This window comes from Aulonocara stuartgranti (assembly GCF_965226115.1).
Source record: "Aulonocara stuartgranti genome assembly, chromosome: 3".
Lineage (NCBI taxonomy): Eukaryota > Metazoa > Chordata > Actinopteri > Cichliformes > Cichlidae > Aulonocara > Aulonocara stuartgranti.
The window spans coordinates 60,403,052-60,424,340 of NC_138941.1; the positions used below are offsets into that span (position 1 = coordinate 60,403,052).

At 38.8% G+C, this 21,289-nt stretch overlaps 2 long non-coding RNA genes across 2 annotated transcripts; one reads left to right on the plus strand and one right to left on the minus strand.

Moving 5' to 3' along the window:
• The first annotated feature begins 2,226 nt into the window (after nt 1–2,226).
• Nucleotides 2,227–7,452, plus strand: LOC309703849. Its single transcript, XR_014276054.1, has 5 exons — nt 2,227–2,516; nt 5,649–6,101; nt 6,411–6,495; nt 6,684–6,784; nt 7,202–7,452. It is a non-coding gene; the product is annotated as an uncharacterized lncRNA (long non-coding RNA).
• An 8,750-nt stretch (nt 7,453–16,202) lies between these two features.
• LOC309703329 lies at nt 16,203–18,545 on the minus strand. Its single transcript, XR_014275853.1, has 3 exons — nt 18,063–18,545; nt 17,311–17,523; nt 16,203–16,843 (listed from the first exon to the last, which is right to left on the minus strand). It is a non-coding gene; the product is annotated as an uncharacterized lncRNA (long non-coding RNA).
• Between the last annotated feature and the right edge of the window lie 2,744 nt (nt 18,546–21,289).

The window sequence follows — 21,289 nt, forward strand, 5'->3', positions numbered from 1 at the left end:
TTCAGCAGAAATATTAATATTAACCCTCTGGGGTTGACGTACGCGGCGCATCAAAATCACATGACCAATTTAAGACGGCACAGCTACATGATGCAGCTACTCAGAGTCTCAATTTCATTTTCAACTTGGGTTGAAAGTGCGGACTTCAAACTATATACCAGTTTTTAAATTGTGCCGAAAGGCCACATAAAACCAGAGTTATGATAAAAATACACGCAATGTTTTTTTCTGAACAAAACAGTGGTGTTTACAGCGGGAAGAATGGTAAAAGCGGTGTTTTCTATGGACAGCGCTAGCAAACACTCCCCGCTTGTGATTAAAAAACCCCTTCCCTATTGGTGTTAGAGTCAGCCAATCAAAAAAATGATATGGCAACATGTGAGACTTGGTTGTTTAGGGAGAAGGAGGAAGTTTTAGGAGTGACACCCGCGACGGAACGCGGGCGACCGAAAGAAAGACAGAGATATTTCATATGTGAGACATTAGTGACGTTTAGCGTGTTTGGAGGCTATAGTTAGTGTGTTGTGTAGTTATTGTCCTGTATTGTGTGTCAGTTATACTGCTGAATGTCACATTTGCTCCAAAAAAGCTGTCAAAGGCAGATTCCAGTGTAAACGCTGTCTCCACATGGAAAAACTGGACTGATGCACCTCCTGCTGTCAGACCTGTGGTGTTCTCTTCTGTCTTATACTGAACACAAACTATTTTTTTTGGACTGGCACAAATAATTTGTGTGCCTTCTTATTTGGTGCAGAACACCTGATTGTTCTGTAAATAGATTTAAATGGTTATATAAAAAACGCCTGAGGCTGCATTTTAGGTAAATAGTACCTGATAACTTTGTTGTTTGCAAAACTTGTGCATAATCTTTAGAAATGTGCAATTTATATTTGCATTTCAAGTTATGAAAATGATTCGTTAAACATGTTTATGGGTTTTACAGTAAAAAATATAACTTTTTTCTACTCGGATTTTGAATTTTTTGTCTGAATTTAGATCAAATGTGCTAGTATGTTAAAATGAAAAAAATAACTCAAATTTCAGATGTTTGAGGTTGTGCTGAAAATAATGATACCAAACAACGAGCGAGACAGATAAATATGAAGGCATGCCGGCTCGGACGTCGCCCGGATCAACAAGGTCCGCGTCAGGTGTTGAGGAACCAGGGCACCCTGACGAAAAGTGGGCTACTGGAACAAGAAGGCATCGGTGGGCAAGAGACGAAAACAGGGCATGCCGGCTCGGACGTCGAGCCGGCATGCCCTGTTCCTATATATATCTTATCTTATCTTAACACGAGAAGCTGGAGAAATACCAAGGGCTCAGAGAAGAGCTCGAGAGGATGTGGAGGGTGAAGGTAACCGGTAATCGGAGCACTAGGTGCGGTGACTCCCAAGCTAGGCGAGTGGCTCCAGCAGATCCCGGGAATAACATCAGAGATCTCTGTCCAGAAGAGCGCAGTCCTGGGAACAGCTAAGATACTGCGCAGGACCCTCAAGCTCCCAGGCCTCTGGTAGAGGACCCGAGCTTGAAGGATAAACCGCCCGCAGGGGCGTGCTGGGTGTTTTTTTTTTTTTTTTTATGTATACGTTTAGATTGTTTATTTATAGTTGGTTTTTCACAGCTTTGTGTATGTATGTGTATGCATGTATAATGTATATAGATACGTGTGTGTGTGTGTGATTTACATTGCTGTGATTGAGAGTCACCATCTACCGGAACCAAATTCCTTGTATGTGTCTGCATATATATATGGCCAATAAACACGATTCTGATTCTGATTAAAGGTGAAATATAGAGGTAAAATCAAAAGTAGTCAAAAACAGCCAATTATACCCTGGACCCCAGAGGGTTGTCTTTTACCCTACAGCAAGTTATCATTATTAGGCACTTGTATTTAACACAACTAAAACAAATACTTTTTTCTAACATGTTTTGACAGATTACATCACAAGTTGTAACCGGGAACCTTATTTGATCTTTCTAAGATCTTTCTCTTACTGCTCTTAAGAACTTCATAAAACACAAATATTGAATTTTGAGTTTTTTACTGCCTTTATAATATGTACAATACAATTTTTTGAGTCATTTGAGTCACCGAGTCAGTTGACCAGAGTGCAAAAAATGTACATTTTCACTCAAACTTAATTTGTTTCTCTTGTCATGTATATCCTACTAAGACGAGTGATTGAAAAAGAAAAACAACTATTTTTATGGTGCAAAAAAGAGCAAAAAAAAATTCTAAAGGGAACATTTATTTTTATTTTATTAGTATTTTCCTCAAATGTGTCAAATATATATTTTCTCATCTAAATGTCCACTGAGCTGTGAGCCAGGGGGCGGTAATGCGCCTTAACATTGGTTGCCAACCAAGAAGAAGAAGCTGTGAGCCAGGAGGGAGGGGGTGAGTGAGTACTGAGTGATTCGCTTACGCTACAATTCAGCACAGCAAGGGAGGGGGTGAGTGAGTCCTGAGTGATTCGCTTACGCTACGATTCAGCACAGGAAAGGAGGGGGTGAGTAGCTCAAATGTGCTGTTAGCATGTTAGGAGAGCAATGCTACTGTGAACCGAGGAGCTATCCGGTCGTTAAGTCTGACGTCACTAGCCGTGTCTGGGCCTAAACTCCGCTGCAGGCCCATATATCAAATGATCACTATGGCATTACTGAGAGTTGAAAAACTGTCTAAAGTCTTTCATCTTTAATAAAATGATCAGCGTTCTGCTCTACCAGGTGTAACAATTGAGTTTAACATCCAGGCATCCATGAAAACGGAATTTATGACATTTAACGGAGTTAGAAGGAAGTTAGCTCGTTAGCTTCTATCTAAATATAATATAGCATGTCCTGACTGCGGGGTTTTGGAAACAAATTAAAACGTACAGCTCTGTTATCACTTCCAACATAAATGAAGACAGAAAACTAAACAGCAGTGACGTTTGTAGGGTTACTGAAGTTGGGCTAGCTGTTATATAATGATGTGCTACGTGACCGCTAGCGACACAGCTATGTTAGCATAATATAAACAAGCTAACTTTTTTTTCCACTCAATAAAAGTTAACGTGAGTGTTCTCGGTGGTCAGGAACAAACGTAATCGCATGGCAGGATGCTGTAAAAGGACCAAGCTTCAGCCAGGAGAACAATTGAGATAATCCATCCACAATACGAGGTTAGTCATTCATATACTGCTGCATGGGCTGGGCTGCAGTTACATCCTAAGGTTTTAAAAACTGAGCTTAAATAAATGATTAGCGGTAATAAAAGCCGAGGGAGGTCAACAGTGATCACTGACTGTTTTAGGAGCTTTTTGAGATTAAATAGAAGAAAATACATAACATTAAACATGTAACAACACAAAAGCCATATTAAACGCAGACTACTTTAGGCCCAGAAGTAGGATTCGTCACGTCATCACTTAACAACGGGATTGTCTTGGTGTGAGCTTCTACTCAGGGCTTTTTCTTCCAGTTCAGAGCAGAAATGTTTTTTTAAGAAACTGGCTGTTGTTTTTTCCCCCACACTTTTAATTATAAGCTAGATATATTTCTACTAATGAAATTAGTTTGCTAAGTCAACAGGGATGAGCCAGTGAGTCAGTTGGGCTTGTGAATCATGATTCAGTGATTCTCGAGTACTGAACAATTCGTTCATGATTCGCGCATCACTAATGGATAGCGTGCTGGAAGAGAGAGGTTGGTGAAAGATTATCCATGCAGTGCTGCAAGGCAAGTATATCAAACTCAGCTTAGTAGAATCAACTTGGCATTGCTTGACCACTATGGCTTGTAGTTTACTGAGACGGTAAAAGGCATGGAATCCCTAGCTATGAAGGCAAAGGACGTCGTCTGTCAGTATAAGGTGCAGTTAAGTATACAGCTAGACCAGCCGCTATCTTGCTGGCTAGCAGAGTTCCCATCACTAGTGCAGGTGTGTTGGAACAGGTCACCTATTAGCTCTTAAGTTGCATACTTACTTTCACATTAAGACAAATGCATCAGTGGCAGCTGTCATCCTGGGCCCCAAACGGGTATTAGCGGTGTAGAAACTATCCGCGTAGCAGCTGCTGTGTTTACACGGTCACAGAAAGCTGGCAGCTAACAAATTAGCGAACAAGTCTGCTAGCCAGCAAGTTAGTATACAGCTAGACCAGCCGCTAACTGCACCTTGAACTGACAGACGTGCTTTTCCTTCATAGCTAGGGATTCCATGCCTTTTACCGTCTCAGTAAACTACGAGCCATAGTGGTCAAGCAATGCCAAGTTGATTCTACTGAGCTGAGTTTGATATACTTGCCTTGCAGCACTGCGTGGATGATCTTTCAATCTCTCTCTTCCACTGCGCTTTCCACAGCCATACCCGCGACCTTGTGGTTGTCAGTTCTAATTCATTGGCCGATGCTTATGGTCATGTTGTTATGTGTCGGAACATCCAATGGCATGTCACACTGTTTTCATGACCGCGCCCTCACCCCAGGTGCAATGTATTTTCACAATCTAACTATGCATATGTACAGAGAAATATATTTGGGTAACAAAGAGATTATGTTTTATTACATTTACAGTGATTTTATGTTATTTTACATTTCACATGTGAAATCACAGTCGATTTATGTAAATTTGATGATATTGTGGAAAAACAATACACAACTGTAAAATACACAGTAAAATAATTTGACATTACTATTTTTTGGAACAGTGTAGTTTCAGTCCTAATTTTTTATATGAAATATTAATATTTTACAGAATCTGACAAATCTTCAAGAGCTATAAGAGTTTTATAAACTTTAAGATCTTACATTTGAACTGTGAATATCTAAATTTGCTTAACCTCCATGCATTTTTAATTTCTCATCGATATTTGGGCATATTGGGGCCCGATGAATGTAAAAACAAAGAATGACCATATATATATATATATGTGTGTATTTTTTTTTTTTACCTTATTTTTGTTTTTAAGAAAAATAAGAGCCACATATGAGGATATTTGTTTAAAATTTTGATAGAACAGTAGCAGTATAATGTCCTCGTAAGTGGATATCAGGCCCATGTAGAGCAAAATTGAGTATTTTGGTCTAAATAACCCAAAATGTGATGTCCACATATGTGGACGCCAGGTCCTAGGAGGTTAAGGCTGACACTTTCTAGCACTTTCTCAATTAATCTATATAAAAATTGAATAAAAAATAGGAGTTAAGCTAAAAGAGTTCAACAAAAACCTAATGTTTCCTGGAGTGTATTGTCAGCATATTTTCAAAGGAGATTATATGCTAGAAAATACAAAAAATAAATGAATAACAACTTGGTGAGAAAAAAACAATTCATTGGTTCTGTGAGTATGAGTTCAGTCTTCAGTTACTTTGACCAACTTGTCTATGCTGTAATATTAGCATTAATTCTATGAAGTCTTAGAACAGTTAGCTTTATTTTAAAACCAACATTGTATTTAATATCAGAAAAATACTTTTAGACAGGCCTGTTTTTTGGGCCTGTCATTTTTAAGTGGGAACCTCAGGAAGGTATTTATGAGTTTTGATTGACATCAGAAAGCAGAGACGGCACAAAAGCTACAGGTGTTACCATATTATATGACCCTTGGCTATAACAGAAATGTATTAAGCTCTTAATATTTTTGTGTTGCTTTTTTTCAGAATGGCTTTGATGAAATTTCTTAATAACCGCCCTGACACGCCATATTTCCAGCCACCCCCACTGCACTTCAGAATGTTAAAATCCTGCGACCAGCTGAGGGTCACTAGCTGGGACTTTAAAGATGGGACAGCTAAACCCCTAATAACAAAAGGAACACAGTGGCAGCCATCACCGATGGGCAGACTGTGAACAAGGTCACGATGTTCGAGGAGTTTGCCTCTAAAGTACAGCAGGGGGGGTCTTACATAATGAGAGGCCATGAACTCAGGGGCACAGCCTCACCTTACAATATCAATATAACAGCAAGAACACAGTTTTTTAGGGCACTCATGCGAAGTGTTAGGAAGATCTTTTCACAGAAGCACAGGATCTTCTGCATCCTCCTGTTCCTCTCACTCCTCTGAAGATGGGCTCCACAAATGGGGGGCTCATCACAACCACATGTGGTGGAGGTAAGTATTTGTGGTTCCATCATAATTTACATGGCTTTAGGTTTCCAAATAACCCATTATTGCGGGTATTTTTTACAGTTAAAAATAATTTAGATTTTTGCTGCCAAGCAGAGACTAGAAGATAGTACAAAGATTTCCTTGTTTCATAATCACTGTATATGAACAACATCCTAATAAACTGCTTCTGATAAGTTCAGTGCAGAATACTTAACAACAGCAATAACATAATCTAAACACATTACTGTAGAAATAAAAACCTATTACGTATAAATACACTAACTATTACTGACATTTCAATTTACTTTTCAGTTTTCTGCAGTAAAAGGACGTACTGTCAGTAAAACAGCACATTCTCTTAAGATATCTCCAGCTGAAGGAGAGGTAATGTAAGGAGGTAATGATGCAATTTCAGTTTTATATTGAAACTGGTTAAACTAATGCAACAAATTTGACATTGATGGTACTGTAGATATATGTACGGTAGTGCTGATTGTACGAGGCTGTGAGCTTTCGTTTTCTAGTTAGTAGATTTTTCATTATTTAATTAATACATCTTTAATTCTGTCATGTTTGTGATTTCAGGAGGATGGTCATACCATATCAGTCTTCCTCTTGAGGGAGGCAGCAATTCACAGCTTTAATGTGGGCCACAGCTGCACAGCACAACATATACAAAGATTGAGGTATGAAGAAGCTAAACCTTTGTACCAACATTTCACAGCAGTGTCTTATCAACAAATGTTTGGAACTAGGTTTTGAAATGTAAATACATATTCTTTCAGTCTGGGTCAAAATATGAAATAATATTATATATATATCATATTATGTTACACACACACACACACACGAAAAATATATAGATACATAGAGGTCCAGATGATCATAATCCCCAGAGGTCTTTGGGATTTACTTACCTGGATGGATCATGCATCATATAATGCATAATGTAACACATACATATACACACATTATGTGTACAAATACAAACAATGTATGCGTCTTGGTGATTTACTGAAACCACATGATGGCCATAGATTTTCTTTTTGGATAAAAAATCGAATGTTTGCAGGGCTAAATATGTGCTTATGCTCTGTCAACAGACAAAAGTAGAGGACAGAGCGGAGGTCCTCATCATTGGTGTAGCTACAAGTGAAAAGCTGAACCAGCTTGAGGTGCTGTTGGACGATGGACAGAGCCTATTCATTGATAGTGAGCTGTGGAATCCATTTGACAAGGAACTTGGAGGCAGCGGCCACGGTTACTGTTCAATAAGCGGAAGCATATTGTGCAGATTTAAAAAAAAAAAAAATCAGTGTGAATAATTTAAAAAATGTACAGTTCCTTTGTTAGTTTTTATTCAAAAATAAAAAAATATTATATTTTATGAATTAAAAACAATGAAGTTTGTTATTTTTTATGTGTATTTAGAATTTTTAATCACACATTGTTAAATTCTGTACCATAGTTAACTGTTATACTTTTGAAAAATCTATGAAATCCAAAAAAGAGCTGGAAATACATAAAAGAGTCTAATGTTTATTAAATGAAACTGGAAGTATGGTTACTAAAACATGCTTTGTGTGACAACAACAAGCTACATCTGAATACAGGCAAGGTGATAGCAATTGACTTCAGTAGGACAAAGCGATCTGAGCACTCATTGATATAAGATACTTATGTTATTGTGCAGAAACTTAAGTCTATTTTAACGTCTTATCCTAAAAGAATCTGAATGTAAATCTACATGCTGCCAACAGAGAGATGCCAAATTGCATTTCATTATTCTTGTACCAGTGACAGTATAGATCTATTGTTTGACCAACAGTTACACTTCAAGCTCTGTGCGTGTTGACAAATGTCATCCTTAAGGGCTACTAACACCCTTATCAGGCACTTTAGCACTAAAAATGATCTTAAGCATAAAGAACATTCCACTAAGCCAACAAATGCCGATCTGTATTATTAGAACTGCCTCTTTGAAGTGAACGACACGAGCCGGCTCCCAGGATTTCTTTTTTTCTATCTCTCACCCTCTCTTTCGCACTTTTTTCCCCGCTTCACTCTGCACGAGAGCCTTGTGCTTTGCGCTGGGAAGAGGGGAGCACAGGAACAGAGCCGGAGAGCCTGGGGCAACAACTTCACATTAGAAAGATTGTGTTGTGTTTTGCAGTGTTTTGTGTTGTTTCACTTTAAATTAATTTAAAAGGAAAAAGCTGAAAATTTAAATAGTTAAAAGTTGAAATGTAAATAGTTGGTTTATGTATTATATGACTTATTTATTACATTTTATGTGGAGTGAATAAATAAAAGTATATTTATGGTCGCCCCTAGAGACAAAGCATGTACAAATTCCAAAACACATACAAACTCCAAAACACGTAAAAACTCCGAAGCACGTACAAACTCCGAAGCACATACAAACTCCATGGCACGTACAAATTCCGAAGCACGTAAAAACTCAGAAGCACGTATAAACCCCGAAACACGTAAAAACTCCAAAGTGGCTACACAAGCCAGGAAGTACCAACAACTGTATTTGGTGTGTGATAGTAACAGGTAAATGAACATTTCTTAAAAATTATTTGAAATATATATATATATATATATATATATATATATATATATATATATATATATATATATATATATATATATATTTCAAATAATTTTTAAGAAATGTTCATTTACCTGTTCATTTACATATATATGAGTGCTCGTGTATAAATACACAAGCAACAAAAAAACAACAGAACATCCTGAAGAGCTGGTTGGGAGCTGAAAGAGCCGGCTCTCTTTAGTGATCCGAGCCAAAAGAGCCTGTTCTCTACAAAGAGATGGAATTCCCATCACTAGTATGAGATTTATTTATTCCATTTTATGTGGAGTGAATAAATAAAAGCATATTCACGGTGGCCCCTAGAGACAAAGCATGTACAAACTCCAAAACGCATACAAACTCTAAAACACGTACAAAATCCAAAGCACGCACGTAAATACAATATAGCATGTCCTGACTGCGGAGTTTTGGAAACAAATTAAAACGTACAGCTCTGCTATCACTTCCAGCATAAATGAAGACAGAAAACTAAACAACAGTGACGTTTGTAGGGTTACTGAAGTTGGGCTAGCTGGTATATAATGATGTGCTACGTGACCGCTAGCGACACAGCTATGTTAACATAATATAAACAAGCTAACTTTTTTTCCACTCGATAAAAGTTAACGTGAGCGTTCTCGGTGGTCAGAAACAAATGTAATCGCATGGCAGAATGCTGTAAAAGGACCAAACTTCAGCCAGGAGAACAACTGAGATAATCCCAGGTTAGTCATTCATATACTGCTGCATGGGCTGGGCTGCAGTTACATCCTAAGGTTTTAAAAACTGAGCTTAAATAAATGATTAGCGGTAATAAAAGCCGAGGGAGATCATTGACTGTTTTAGGAGCTTTTTGAGATCAAATAGAAGAAAATACATAACATTAAACATGTTAACAACACAAAAGCCATATTAAACGCAGACTACTTTAGGCCTGGAAGTAGGATTCGTCACGTCATCACTTAACGACCGGATACCTTTCTAATGTGACGTTGTTGTCCCTGGATGTCTTTCTCTCTCTTTCCCTCCTGCTCTGTTCCTGTGCTACTGCAAGTGTAACTACCGCCCCTCTTCCCAGTGCAAAGCACAAGGCCTGCATGTGGAGTGAAGCGGAAAAAACGTGAGAGAGAGAAGGCAAAAAAAAAAAAAAACCCACACTCCGTGGTATGTAACGCCAGGACTGCCATTATGAATTAATTAAAAACACCAATAAATAATTAATTATATGTGGCAATAATTTATTAAAATTGGGAATACATAATTAAAAATGGAAAATAATTAATTACATAAATATTGTTGACACATTTAATTAATTAATTATTGACACATTTAATTAATTAATTATTGACACATTTAATTAATTATTTGTGTATTTCACATTTTAATTATTGCCACATTTAAATAATTGTTTAATGGTGTATTTAATTCATTCATTCATTCATTTTGGCACAGTTGACTCCTTCAGGTCTCATCATGAATTTGCTTTATCTGTCAACCTCACCCACCAAACTCAGGGGGCGGGGTTAACGCTGATCGAGTCAAAACCATTGCTTTTGTCTGGTGGCCATTGTTTTTAGCACACAACAACCAGCATGTTGAAACTAACAGAACTGAACTTTGAAAAACCCTGTTTGTGTGTCACCAAGTACCGTTTTAATATTTTTTAGTCGAGAATGTAGTGGTTTAATCTTCAGATGTCTGGTCGGTTTGTCACGAAACAGCTTCTTTGCAAAAGTGCTTTGATGATTTCGGAGATGACCCAGTCTCAGGTAAAGCGTGGGACAGACCCACTTGCCTTGCAAGCAATTGAGCTGTTATTACCGCTGACAAAATGCAGGTCCTGGTACACAGCTGCCATAACCCCCGCTGTACACTTCAGTCATTTATTGAGGTTATATTTATTGGATTTTTATTTCCTGATGTTCGTATTTGTCATATCTGTTTCAGTCGCCAATTCTAAATTATAACTAATATTAAAAACATGTTTAAGGAGGGGAGAGAGAGCAAATAAATCCGATTAACATCTGACCTTTGGGTTTTTGTTCAATAATCAGTGTGACTTGTGTATAAACGTATAAAAGAAATAACGTTCATGTAGTAACTGCTAGGTTTAACTGTACAAGAGGTTGTTTGACACTATGAAACTTCATTGTGACTTTATGATGTTCGGTTATATTTTTCTTGTTACTATTAATCATGAGGGTAAACAACCCCATACACCACGGAGCGAGGTCAGCATATCCACGATATCTTTAGCTCTATGTTAACCCAGAGTTTCACAGCTGAAAATGTCAGCATCATCAAATAATCTAACTGTCATCTACGAATAATTCACGGGCCATATCAATATGATTTTACAAAAACAAAAAAAACCAAAAAAAAAAAAAACACCCTTATTACTGCCAACTATTCCAGAGACATGAAAATCTACAGTATGAAGAACACAAAAATATAGCAGTCTAACACAACACTGTAACAGAGATGAACCGTCTTCTGCATTTTCATCAGCGTAAGAGACATAGCAGCAGATTAGAATAACATTTATACATTTAATAAATCATCAAATTAATACACAAAGCGATCAAACCTGTTCCGACAATTTGGGTTTGTATCCCCTCACTCCCTGCTGTTTAAATGTTTGAGAGGAAGATTAGATATAAAACAAACGTCAAACATACTCAATCTACGTTCACATTTGATATGAGGCCAGCACGTATAGTGGCTATGTCCTGTTTTAAAATGATGTAAAATTGGTGTCTGACCTGCATAGATCCAGCCACTCAGAATCTGTGGTTACCATGGTTACTGCATAAGCAGCTGTAATTGAACCAGCTGGCACAGCGGAAACCCACCAGCGACATGAGTGTTTATGTTTGTCATTGCAAAAGAACTGTCTGAATGGTTAACTGAAGTTAACTTGGATAAATTATAGTTGAGGAGTATCACAGATAACGCCCACGTGAGCTGTGTGACTGTTCACCACTACACTGAAATACGTAGGCTATTACTTATGGAGGACCACAAGAGCCACGCGCATCGAAATAAAAAATTCTGTGCTTAATTAATGAATTGTAGAATGAAATCTGCATTTGTAAATTCATTTTTGAATTCCAATTTAATAAACTGATTTTTAAGTTTGCATTTCAAAAAACATTTTCAAATTCCACTTTAATAAACTCCATTTCCAATTTTTTTTTCGAAGTGCACTTTAATAAACTGCATTTCAAAATCCATTTCCCTTTCCTGTTCGCTCAGGGATTAACATGTGGATTAGCAGTTGGATTAACAACTTCATTTTAAAAATCCTGCTGCTATTCAAATTAGCCATGCCGTGGGATGTAAGGAGCTCTCTGATTGGTCAGACAGCTGCCCGCTTTATTCACTGTTACGCGTACACTTTAGGCGCCACAGTGGAGAAGAAGACAGGTAGTGTGTAATCAGATATGATGGAAGAAACCACTTTAAATGATCGATGGAGAGGTACAATAGAGGCTCTAATTTCATTAGCTGACTATGTAGAAGGGACCGTTTCTGTTGATTTTAACTATGCTCTGACCACACTACTCCAACTAAGGGCAAATGCTGAAGTTTTGAGCCACCGTTTTGAGAATAGTGTTTGGGCTAAGTTTGATGAGGTGGAGCGTTTAATACAGGAAAATGTTTATACTCTGCCGCGTTTTGACATAGAAAGAGAACAACTACAGAGGCAACTCTCCCTCGGAATCCCGCACAAGGATATATCGAAACATTTGGGGGTGTCTTTAAAAACTGTTCAGCGCAGGATTGCCTGCTGGGGACTGAGGTAAGAAACTTTGAGTTAGCTAACGTGGTGTAATGTTGGAAGCTACATTTTGCATTTATAAACTACGTTTTCTACTGATGAGAAGGGGATGGTTTGGATGCATTAGTATGTTGTGCATTTGGTTGATGTGGTACGTTTCTGTCACGGATTAGTAGGCAGAGGACTCACTCACAGGACTCTGAAGTTTAGAGAGAAGGTGAGGGTTTATTTGCAATGTGACACCAAGTGAGAATATATACATATATACAGTGGAACAGATAACACGGGGCTCCAGGGAGTAGGGCGGGGTCCGAAGGGAAGGTCCAAGACGGGGATACACACACGCTCTTCTTCCACTTGATCCGTAACTCACTCAAAGTGTCCACACCAAAAAGCTCACGCTCACTCACACACACACACACACATCCACAGAAATCCAGACGGCAGGGAAGACGGGCAGGGAGTCTAGAAGGCGGTTGGTAGTGTGACGATCCAGCGAGGAAGCAGCCTCTCTTGCCATCTTAAGTAGTCTGCCAGGATCAGTGTGAATGAGCCACAGGTGTGTGCTCAGGGTGGGTTCAGAGGCGGGGAATCAAGGTCCAGTTCCGCCCTGGTGGGAGAGGTTAAGACAAAAAATACACACACCACGGCCTCTCCAGATCTTGAGAACCATGGGCCCGTTCTTCATACCTCGCTAAGTAAGTTAGCTGGATTTGATTGTTGACGATTTCGCGTGATCCTGGATCGTTCTGTTCCCCGAAGCTCATCCGGGACTTGCTGTCATAGCAACAGAGCCGTAAGCGTAAACCTGCTCGGGAGCAGGTTTACTTTATGTAAACAGGATTAGATCGCGGCCACTCAGGTATGTCCGCTTCATTTATACGAAAGCAACAGCGATATTCCACCACTGTTTCACCATAAATAAATAACATCAATGTAACTAAAGATAATGCAGCACTTGATCCTTTTATTGATGTCACACAGATACATACAGGTCATTTCCTAAAAAAGGGAAATGTACTATTAACATTCTATTACATGTATGTGATTATTACAGATGTAATTCATATTTCAGAGCAGTAATTGTAAATTACTTCGTGTAATCAAGATGAGAGACCACAGCTATAAAAGCGAAGGTGGATTTGGGAAGTCTGTCGCAGCCATATCCAGTCCGTTTACGCGAGCCACCCATTGCGGAAGGTGCAAGATTGATAAGGAGAGTCCTCAGAATCCAGCGTATATTGTGGGACAGACAGGATCCTTTAGCTCAGCGCGACAGTGTGCTCATTGAGAGATATCGATTTTCCCGTGAGGGTATTATTTACTTAACCAACTTGTTGACGAGGGGGTGCAGGACCACCACCTGTCTTTTTTTTTGCTCTGCCCTTTTCTTGGTTGCTGTTATGAACAAACAAACAGATTATTCCAGGGTCTCTTTCCAAGAGACGAAAAGCAATATAAGTGATAAATATTACCATTCTGTAGAATATTCTTATATTTCACTTTTACCTGTTCCCATGTTCTAGTGGGTCCTGTTGTGGCTCTAATGTGAAAGGGGATATAATATAACATAATATAATATAATATAATATTGGATAATATAGTGTGATATGATAAATCTACCCTACCGCCTACCGGTGTTGGCCAGAGGGGCCAATGGCGCGATATGGCAGCCTGGCTTCTGTCAGTCTGCCCCAGGGCAGCTGTGGCTACAACCGTAGCTGCCTCCACCAGTGTGTGAATGTGAGAGTGACTGAATAGTGGCATTGTAAAGCGCTTTGGGTGCCTTGAAAAGCGCTATATAAACCCACTCCATTATTATTGTTATTATTAAATTACTTACGAGTTTGATTTGTCAGCAACTTTCTGCCAGCCCTCTCTCCTTGCTTTTGCAGCCTTTGCAGTGTTCCCTTGCGTTCTGATTAAACTCTGAAACTCCTGAAATCCCTCACTCAAGAGTTCTTGCTCTGCTGCCGAAAAATACCGAGCGCGCTCCTTCGACATTTTCGCCGACCAATCAGAGGGTTGCCGATCAATGTTTCTACTATCGATGCGTAGCCCCCTTTACGACACCCAGTGATCTCACATTACTTCATCCAGCTGTACTAATCGTCAACAGCAGGTGTGTTCGGAGAACCGGATTAGCGAGCTCACGGTTAGCGCGATGATTTGGTCTTGGATGTGTCATTTGATCTTGGATGTAGTAAGCGGCGTACGAAGTTTCACTTGTAAACAATATTACTGTTACTGATTAAGTGTAACAAAGTGCAGTTTCAGTAGTTTATACCTAAATGTTTGTCCCACGGCCTTAAGGAGCTACACTGCAAGGTGTCCAGATGTCTTTGACGTATTGCTATGCATTGGTTTTTTACAATCACATTAACCTTTTTTTTTTTATTTCGACCTTCTATTGCTAAGTGTTCTAAAACAAATTCTTAATTACATTTTCACATAAACTGACATGCTTTCTAAATGTACTTGTTGTCCTTCACAAGAACATAAACTGAAATAATTTGTAGTTTAATGTCTTTCTTTTTCTCTTTATATTGTTGTATCATTGCTGGTATATGGCTCATATGATCAGTTGGCATGTAGCTAGTGAACTAAATTGATTTTGGCAACCATGGTTTCTAACAGGTGTTTTAAACTCACAGCCCAGGGGCCATTTGTGGTCCACATCACCCAATTTGCAGTCTGTATATTAACATGCACCAATATAATTCAATATTAAAAGAAGTTATTTCCAAAGCAAGTTATGATTTCATATGAATATGTTCACAATATTGTTATTTGTAGATCAAAAACTAGTGTACACTTATGTCTGCATTTTTATTTGTTAAATACTAACAACACGATAGCAGTGTCTGGCCAGAAAGAGAGTAAAAATTTGCTTATCTGGCAGTTAAATGAAAGGCTTCAGTTAATTAAAAGTGACAAAACATAATCTGCGTTCACATGATTACTATAGGAAGATTGCAGAGAAAAACACGAGTAAACTGAGCTGGGGTTTACACTGACGAGTCGGCAACGGTCCAGCAATGAGAAACACAAAGCTGCCATCTTATAAAGGAACTGGAACACTCTTAGGTGATGAGCCACAGGTGTGTGATTGCGACCAGGTGCGTGGGCCAAGGGCAGGAGCCCACAGGTGAGCTCTGCCCAGGCAGAGGGAGGAGGGAAAGAGAGGGAGGGAGAGAGCAGGAACAAAATGAAAACAAAAACACATGTAGCCATACTGAGCCGACCAGGTAGGCACAGGGACCCTGACAAGTTTGCCATCTTTAAATGCCATTTAGTTTTCTGAGTGTAACCTGCTCCTTTTAGTCTGAGCAGTCTTTATTATATATATATATATATTTGAAATAAATCATGATGCCATTTTCTCTGGAAGTTTTGCTCTGACTCCAGGTGAAGACAGTAAAAACAGTTGTAATTATCCCAAAAAATGTTTTATTTCCTTTGATTTAAAATAGTTTTGAACAATAAATAACTATACAAATAGCAACACTGAGATTTCTTTGAGAACACTGTGATGTACAACCTTGTGAGAAATATGTGAAGAAGCATAACAGACATTTTCAAATTGTTTCCATAACATCAGATGAATTTAGCAATTCAAAAACAGCAATTGGATGTTTCCAATGAGGGAATACACCTTTAACATCAACCAAGCTTGTTGGATTTAAGAAAACATTTTGAAAGTGTTAAATATTTTACATGGTAAATAACTACCATACAAAGACACGGTGCATTTAAGCACAAACAGCATGGGATGCAATGACAGTTTAAATACACCAAGTTATGTTAGGACTTTCACAAACTAAAACAGAAAAGGTCACTTCAATACTAACTGGACAATCTTGACTGACTACAAAAAGGCTGGTTATGTAGGTCTTGCTTTTTACCTCTACTTTCTGTTGATACCCGTCTATAAAACTTCAAACCTTCAACAACACTAAAGTATTTAATTTCAGTTTCGAACTATTACTTTAAATCTTACAATCATAGCTTCCGTAATAGTGCTATATGAAACATAAAATAGAAGCAATAACTGAAAATCTGCACTGTAAAGTATTCAAAATGGACAATGTAAATGGTGTCCATCTATGCCATGCCAAATGTTGGTGCCCAAAGTATAGCATTGCACATTTGTGCTTTAAATGATTCATAGTCTTTGTGCACTGGCAATTTCAAAACAATGTTACATGTATTTGCCTCAGGAAAAATCTTGCCAGAATCCTCTGGAAGAATCTCTATTGTGGGCTGCGCATAAGAAAGCCATTTGGGGGTATTGAAGAGGATCCAGAAACAAATTCCAGGACATTCTCATTGTGACATTCAAGGTCACGGGTGCACATTCTCCATCTAAAATAAACAAACAGTTGAGTGTTAGTGTGGCGGGGCGTGGTCTGCGGTGTAGCTGCAGGGAATGCAGAGACACCTGAGTGGCATCCACAATCACGCCTCCCAGAATAAAATCGGACCTGGGTCCTGTCATTTGTTTGTTGCTGTTGGCAAAGTGTTCAGCTGCAAACTAGAAAGTGTTTGTGTGTGTGTGTGTGAAGTGATAGCAACCAAGAGTGAATAAAGAAAGATTCTGAAAACCACGGGAACATGGTCGGGTCTGCCATGGTTCTGTCACAGTTTGAAATGTTTTTTCAGACTACAACAAAGCAATGTATTCGCTTTTCCCTAGTCTTTCTCTAGTCTTCCTAAAAATCACTATCAATGACAAAATCATAGTCATGATAATTTGTATCCTACAATTGTGGGTGCACAAATTCATGTATAGTACCTTACAAAACAGACCTTGTAATAATAATTTCTTGTACCTTCTACATCAATGAGCCAGTCTCTCCAGAAGCATATCGTCTGGCTTTCGATCTCTTTTATGTGTTCCTGGTGTAGAAAAGTTGACTTGAAATACTGCTGAGAGGTCAGCAGCTTTCAAAGGTTCGACATCCTCCACAAACAGATTACGGAATAAATCAGAGTGTGCACTAATATCCTGGAGGAGGCCTAGGGTGTTGAAGCCCTCTGTGAACCTGAACACATCAATTTTACATGATAAAATTACACTAGTAAAAATGTCTAAAAATACATATTTTGTTTTTCTCAATCACTTTGACATAATTCCCACATCAAAACTTACCTTTCACTACACTTAATGCAGTTATCAAATAAATAATGGACTATCCCACAAACCTTTTCAACTGCTGTTATAACAAATGCAGTGTGCCAAATTGTATTTAGTGTAGTGATGGGATTTCCGGCTCTTTTTAGAGAACCAGCTCTTTCGGCTCCGAACCGGCTCTTTAGGTTGTTTTGTTGCTTTAATTAATTTATTATTAACAATAATATAAAATTATGCACAAAAGGAATATATAAATATATGCGGTGGACCCTAGGGACAAAACACGTACAAACTCCAAAACACATTTCTAGCATGAATTGAACTTCCAAAACAGAGCTACCTAGATCACTTAAATTACACAATTGAAAGCATATGTGTATTGTTTGTGTATTTATACACAAGCATTCATATATATAGTCAAATAATAAAAAAAAATAAATGTTCATTTACCTGTTATTACCACACACCAAATCCGGTCGTTGGTACTTGCTGGCTTGTGTAGCCACTAGGTAACAAAAGTTCAACACTGCCCCTAGCATCCTGGAGCACTTCTGTTGTCTTTTTTACGTGTTTTGAGTTTTTATGTGCTTCTGAGTTTGTACGTGCTTCGGAGTTTGTATGTGTTTTTGAGTTTTTACGTGTTTTTAATGTGTTTTGGAGTTTGTACGTGCTTCAGGGTTCGTACGTGATTTGAAGTTTGTACATGCTTTGTCTGTAGGGGCCACCGTAAATATACTTTTATTTATTCACTCCACATAAAATGTAAAAAATAAATCATACAATACAAAAATCAACTATTCACATTTCAACTTTTAAATATTTAAATTTTCAGCTTTTTCCTTTTACAAATTTAAAGTGAAACAACACAAAACACTGCAAACCACAACACAATTAAATATAAATTAAAATATACAGTGTGGTGCAAAAGTTTGGGCAACCTTATTAATAGCCATTATTTTCCTGTATGAATCGCTGTTACAGTAAAAAATGTCACTTACATATATCATATAGGAGACACACACATTGATATACACTACATATTTTTGTGTTGCCAATTTATGCACCTGCTTTATTTAGTTTAAACAGTTATTGCACACTTTCTGTAAATCCAGTGAACTTTATTTCACTTCTCGAATATCACTGTGTGTCTCCCATATGATGTATTTAACTGACAATTTTTATTGTGACAACCAACAATTTGTACAGGAAAATAATTACTTTTCACAATGTTGCCCAAACTTTTGCATCCCACTGTATTAGTATGTTTTGTTATTAGTGTAATATGAAATAAATTCTACTTGTGTCAAGTCGGGTGCCAATATTTGCTGTGTAGTAGAACAAAGACATTTGTCATTATAAATGTTTATTTGATAAAAGATATAAATTCAGTAACAAAAAGATTCAACATAAATATATGAAATTTAACTATTTACAGAGAGACAGGAATAAAAAGGACCCAGCTTGGAGTGGAAGAGCCTCAGGGAGAAGGAGAAGAAAAATAAGAACATTGTTTCTGCCCTGGAGAGCTGCTGCCTCACCAGAAAACTACTGATCATTAGGGTCCAATGTTTCCAAATTTAGCACAGCTGTGCTGTTTTCAAAAACTAATTTATAAATTTGAAATTTAACGAATTTTCGTGTCTGAGGCGGCATGCTCTCCAGAGCAGGAACAAGGCTGAGGAGGAAATGTTCTGTTGCAGACGGGCGTGGCCTCTTTAGGGACTCCAGGATGGCCAGCTCCACCGCCGATGGACCGTCCTGGGACCCGTCCCTCGCCCGCCTTCGAGCTGTCCTCCTCTGTGGGCCTGTAAAACACAGAACAAAACACCACAAAGAAATGAGAAGGCTGCTACTAGATTTTCATTTTCAAAATTGAAAAAAACCAGGATATGAACAGATTGGTTGTAGATATTTAGTAAAGGTGATCACAAGGGGATTCAACCAAGTAAAAAGCTATCAGTGCTTGATGTCCATACAGTGTACCTGTGGGTGCAGCAGCAGGAGCTCAGGGACTGGGGAGCCAGGAGAAGCAACAGGGTATGACTCTGCTGCATGATTACTTGACTCTATCAAGACAATATTAAATGTTAACAGGTTGAAGACAATAGTCATAGAGAATATTATATTATTATATACTTATTATTATATACAGTGGTCTCTCATTTATTGCAGCACATGAACAGTAGTCACAGTTCTCACAAGCTGATTCTCAAAGTGCAAACCTTTGTCGATTTTAAAACGTAAAAGTATTATGCCGCACTTTTTCTCTGTCTGCAGCGCCACTTTTGTGCGCCCTTTTTGCTCCCGGTGCAGGTGTCTATTTCCGAATAAGGGTCATAGTTATGAGTGTTTTTGTGCTGTTTTTTTCTATTTGAAGTGATGATTATCAAAACCAAACATGATAAGTTTGGCAAGCGCAGGAGACACGACACGGAGGAGATTTGTCATTTGGGCTGCAGAATGCAACGCGCATTGTTGAAAGCTGTACGGTGCAATAAAAAAAAATCTGCGAAAAGGCGAGGCAGTGACGGATGAACAGCAGGACTACTGTATACTGTTTATTAATAAACAGAATATATTCCTGTATGACAACACGCATAAATTAACTGCCTACATTAATTCATTGTAAACATACCTTCTGACTGACACTCCCCTGCTGCCTCTTCGGGCTGTCGCTGGTCCTCGGGGGAGAAGTTCTCCACGGTCTGCACCATATTGCCGCTTGTCTCCCGCGGGGTGAGGAAGGGGTCCAGAAACCCCATGACCGCGAAGAACTTCCATCTCCTCCCCGATCCTGCTGCCGACCCACTCCTCTTCTCCTTCTCTGTCCTCTTCTCCTTATTATAGGTGTCCCTGAGGCTCTTCCACTTTCTCCTGCAGATGTCCGCTGAATAAACGCATTATCTGGTTAGCGGAAAGGTATTTGTACAACAGTGGGAAAATCGCGGGACAGTAGGCAGGCTTGCTAGCTTTTGCGCGGCTTCATCGGGTCAGTCTGAAAATTAAAAAGAAGAAGGAATGAACTTACCAGGTTGCCCGATCTCCTCACTTATGTGTCTCCAAGCTAGGTCCTTTTTATTCCTGTCTCGGTAGAAGTAGTAGGTAGCATCGTAGAGTTCGGGATGATTTGCCACAGCACTGATTAGTTTTTCCTCCATACTGAATGAAGAATGAAGGGCTTTGGCTGGATCTGCCCCTTTGACCTAGGTCAGAGCCACGTCACCAGGCTCCTGATTGGTTGTCGCGGCGCGATTTGACGCTTGAGTTCAGATTTTTCCAACTCGAGCGGTAGACGTGTAACGCGCGGTATGCACAAAATGCAACACAAAAACTCACGCGCGTGGTTTTGTTCGCGAGTCACACGCTCCAAACGCGCTAGACTGACGCACTTTTCAGGCGTTTTCGCGACGCAAATCTGCTTCCGAATTTTCGCGGGAGCCGCAATCGCAGGTCATCGCGCTTTTCCATTGACTTTACATGTAAACCTGACGCTCTATTCGCCTCCATCGTGTTCGGTGTGAACACACCGTAAGAGCCATTTCGTTCACGACCGACCCATCACTAATTTAGTGTGACTGGCCTGTTGGCCTCTTAATTATCTGCACAGATTGCATAAATAATATATTTTCATTCCTGCTGTGGGGAACAGTGCCAAAGCGATTGAGAAAAACGTCATA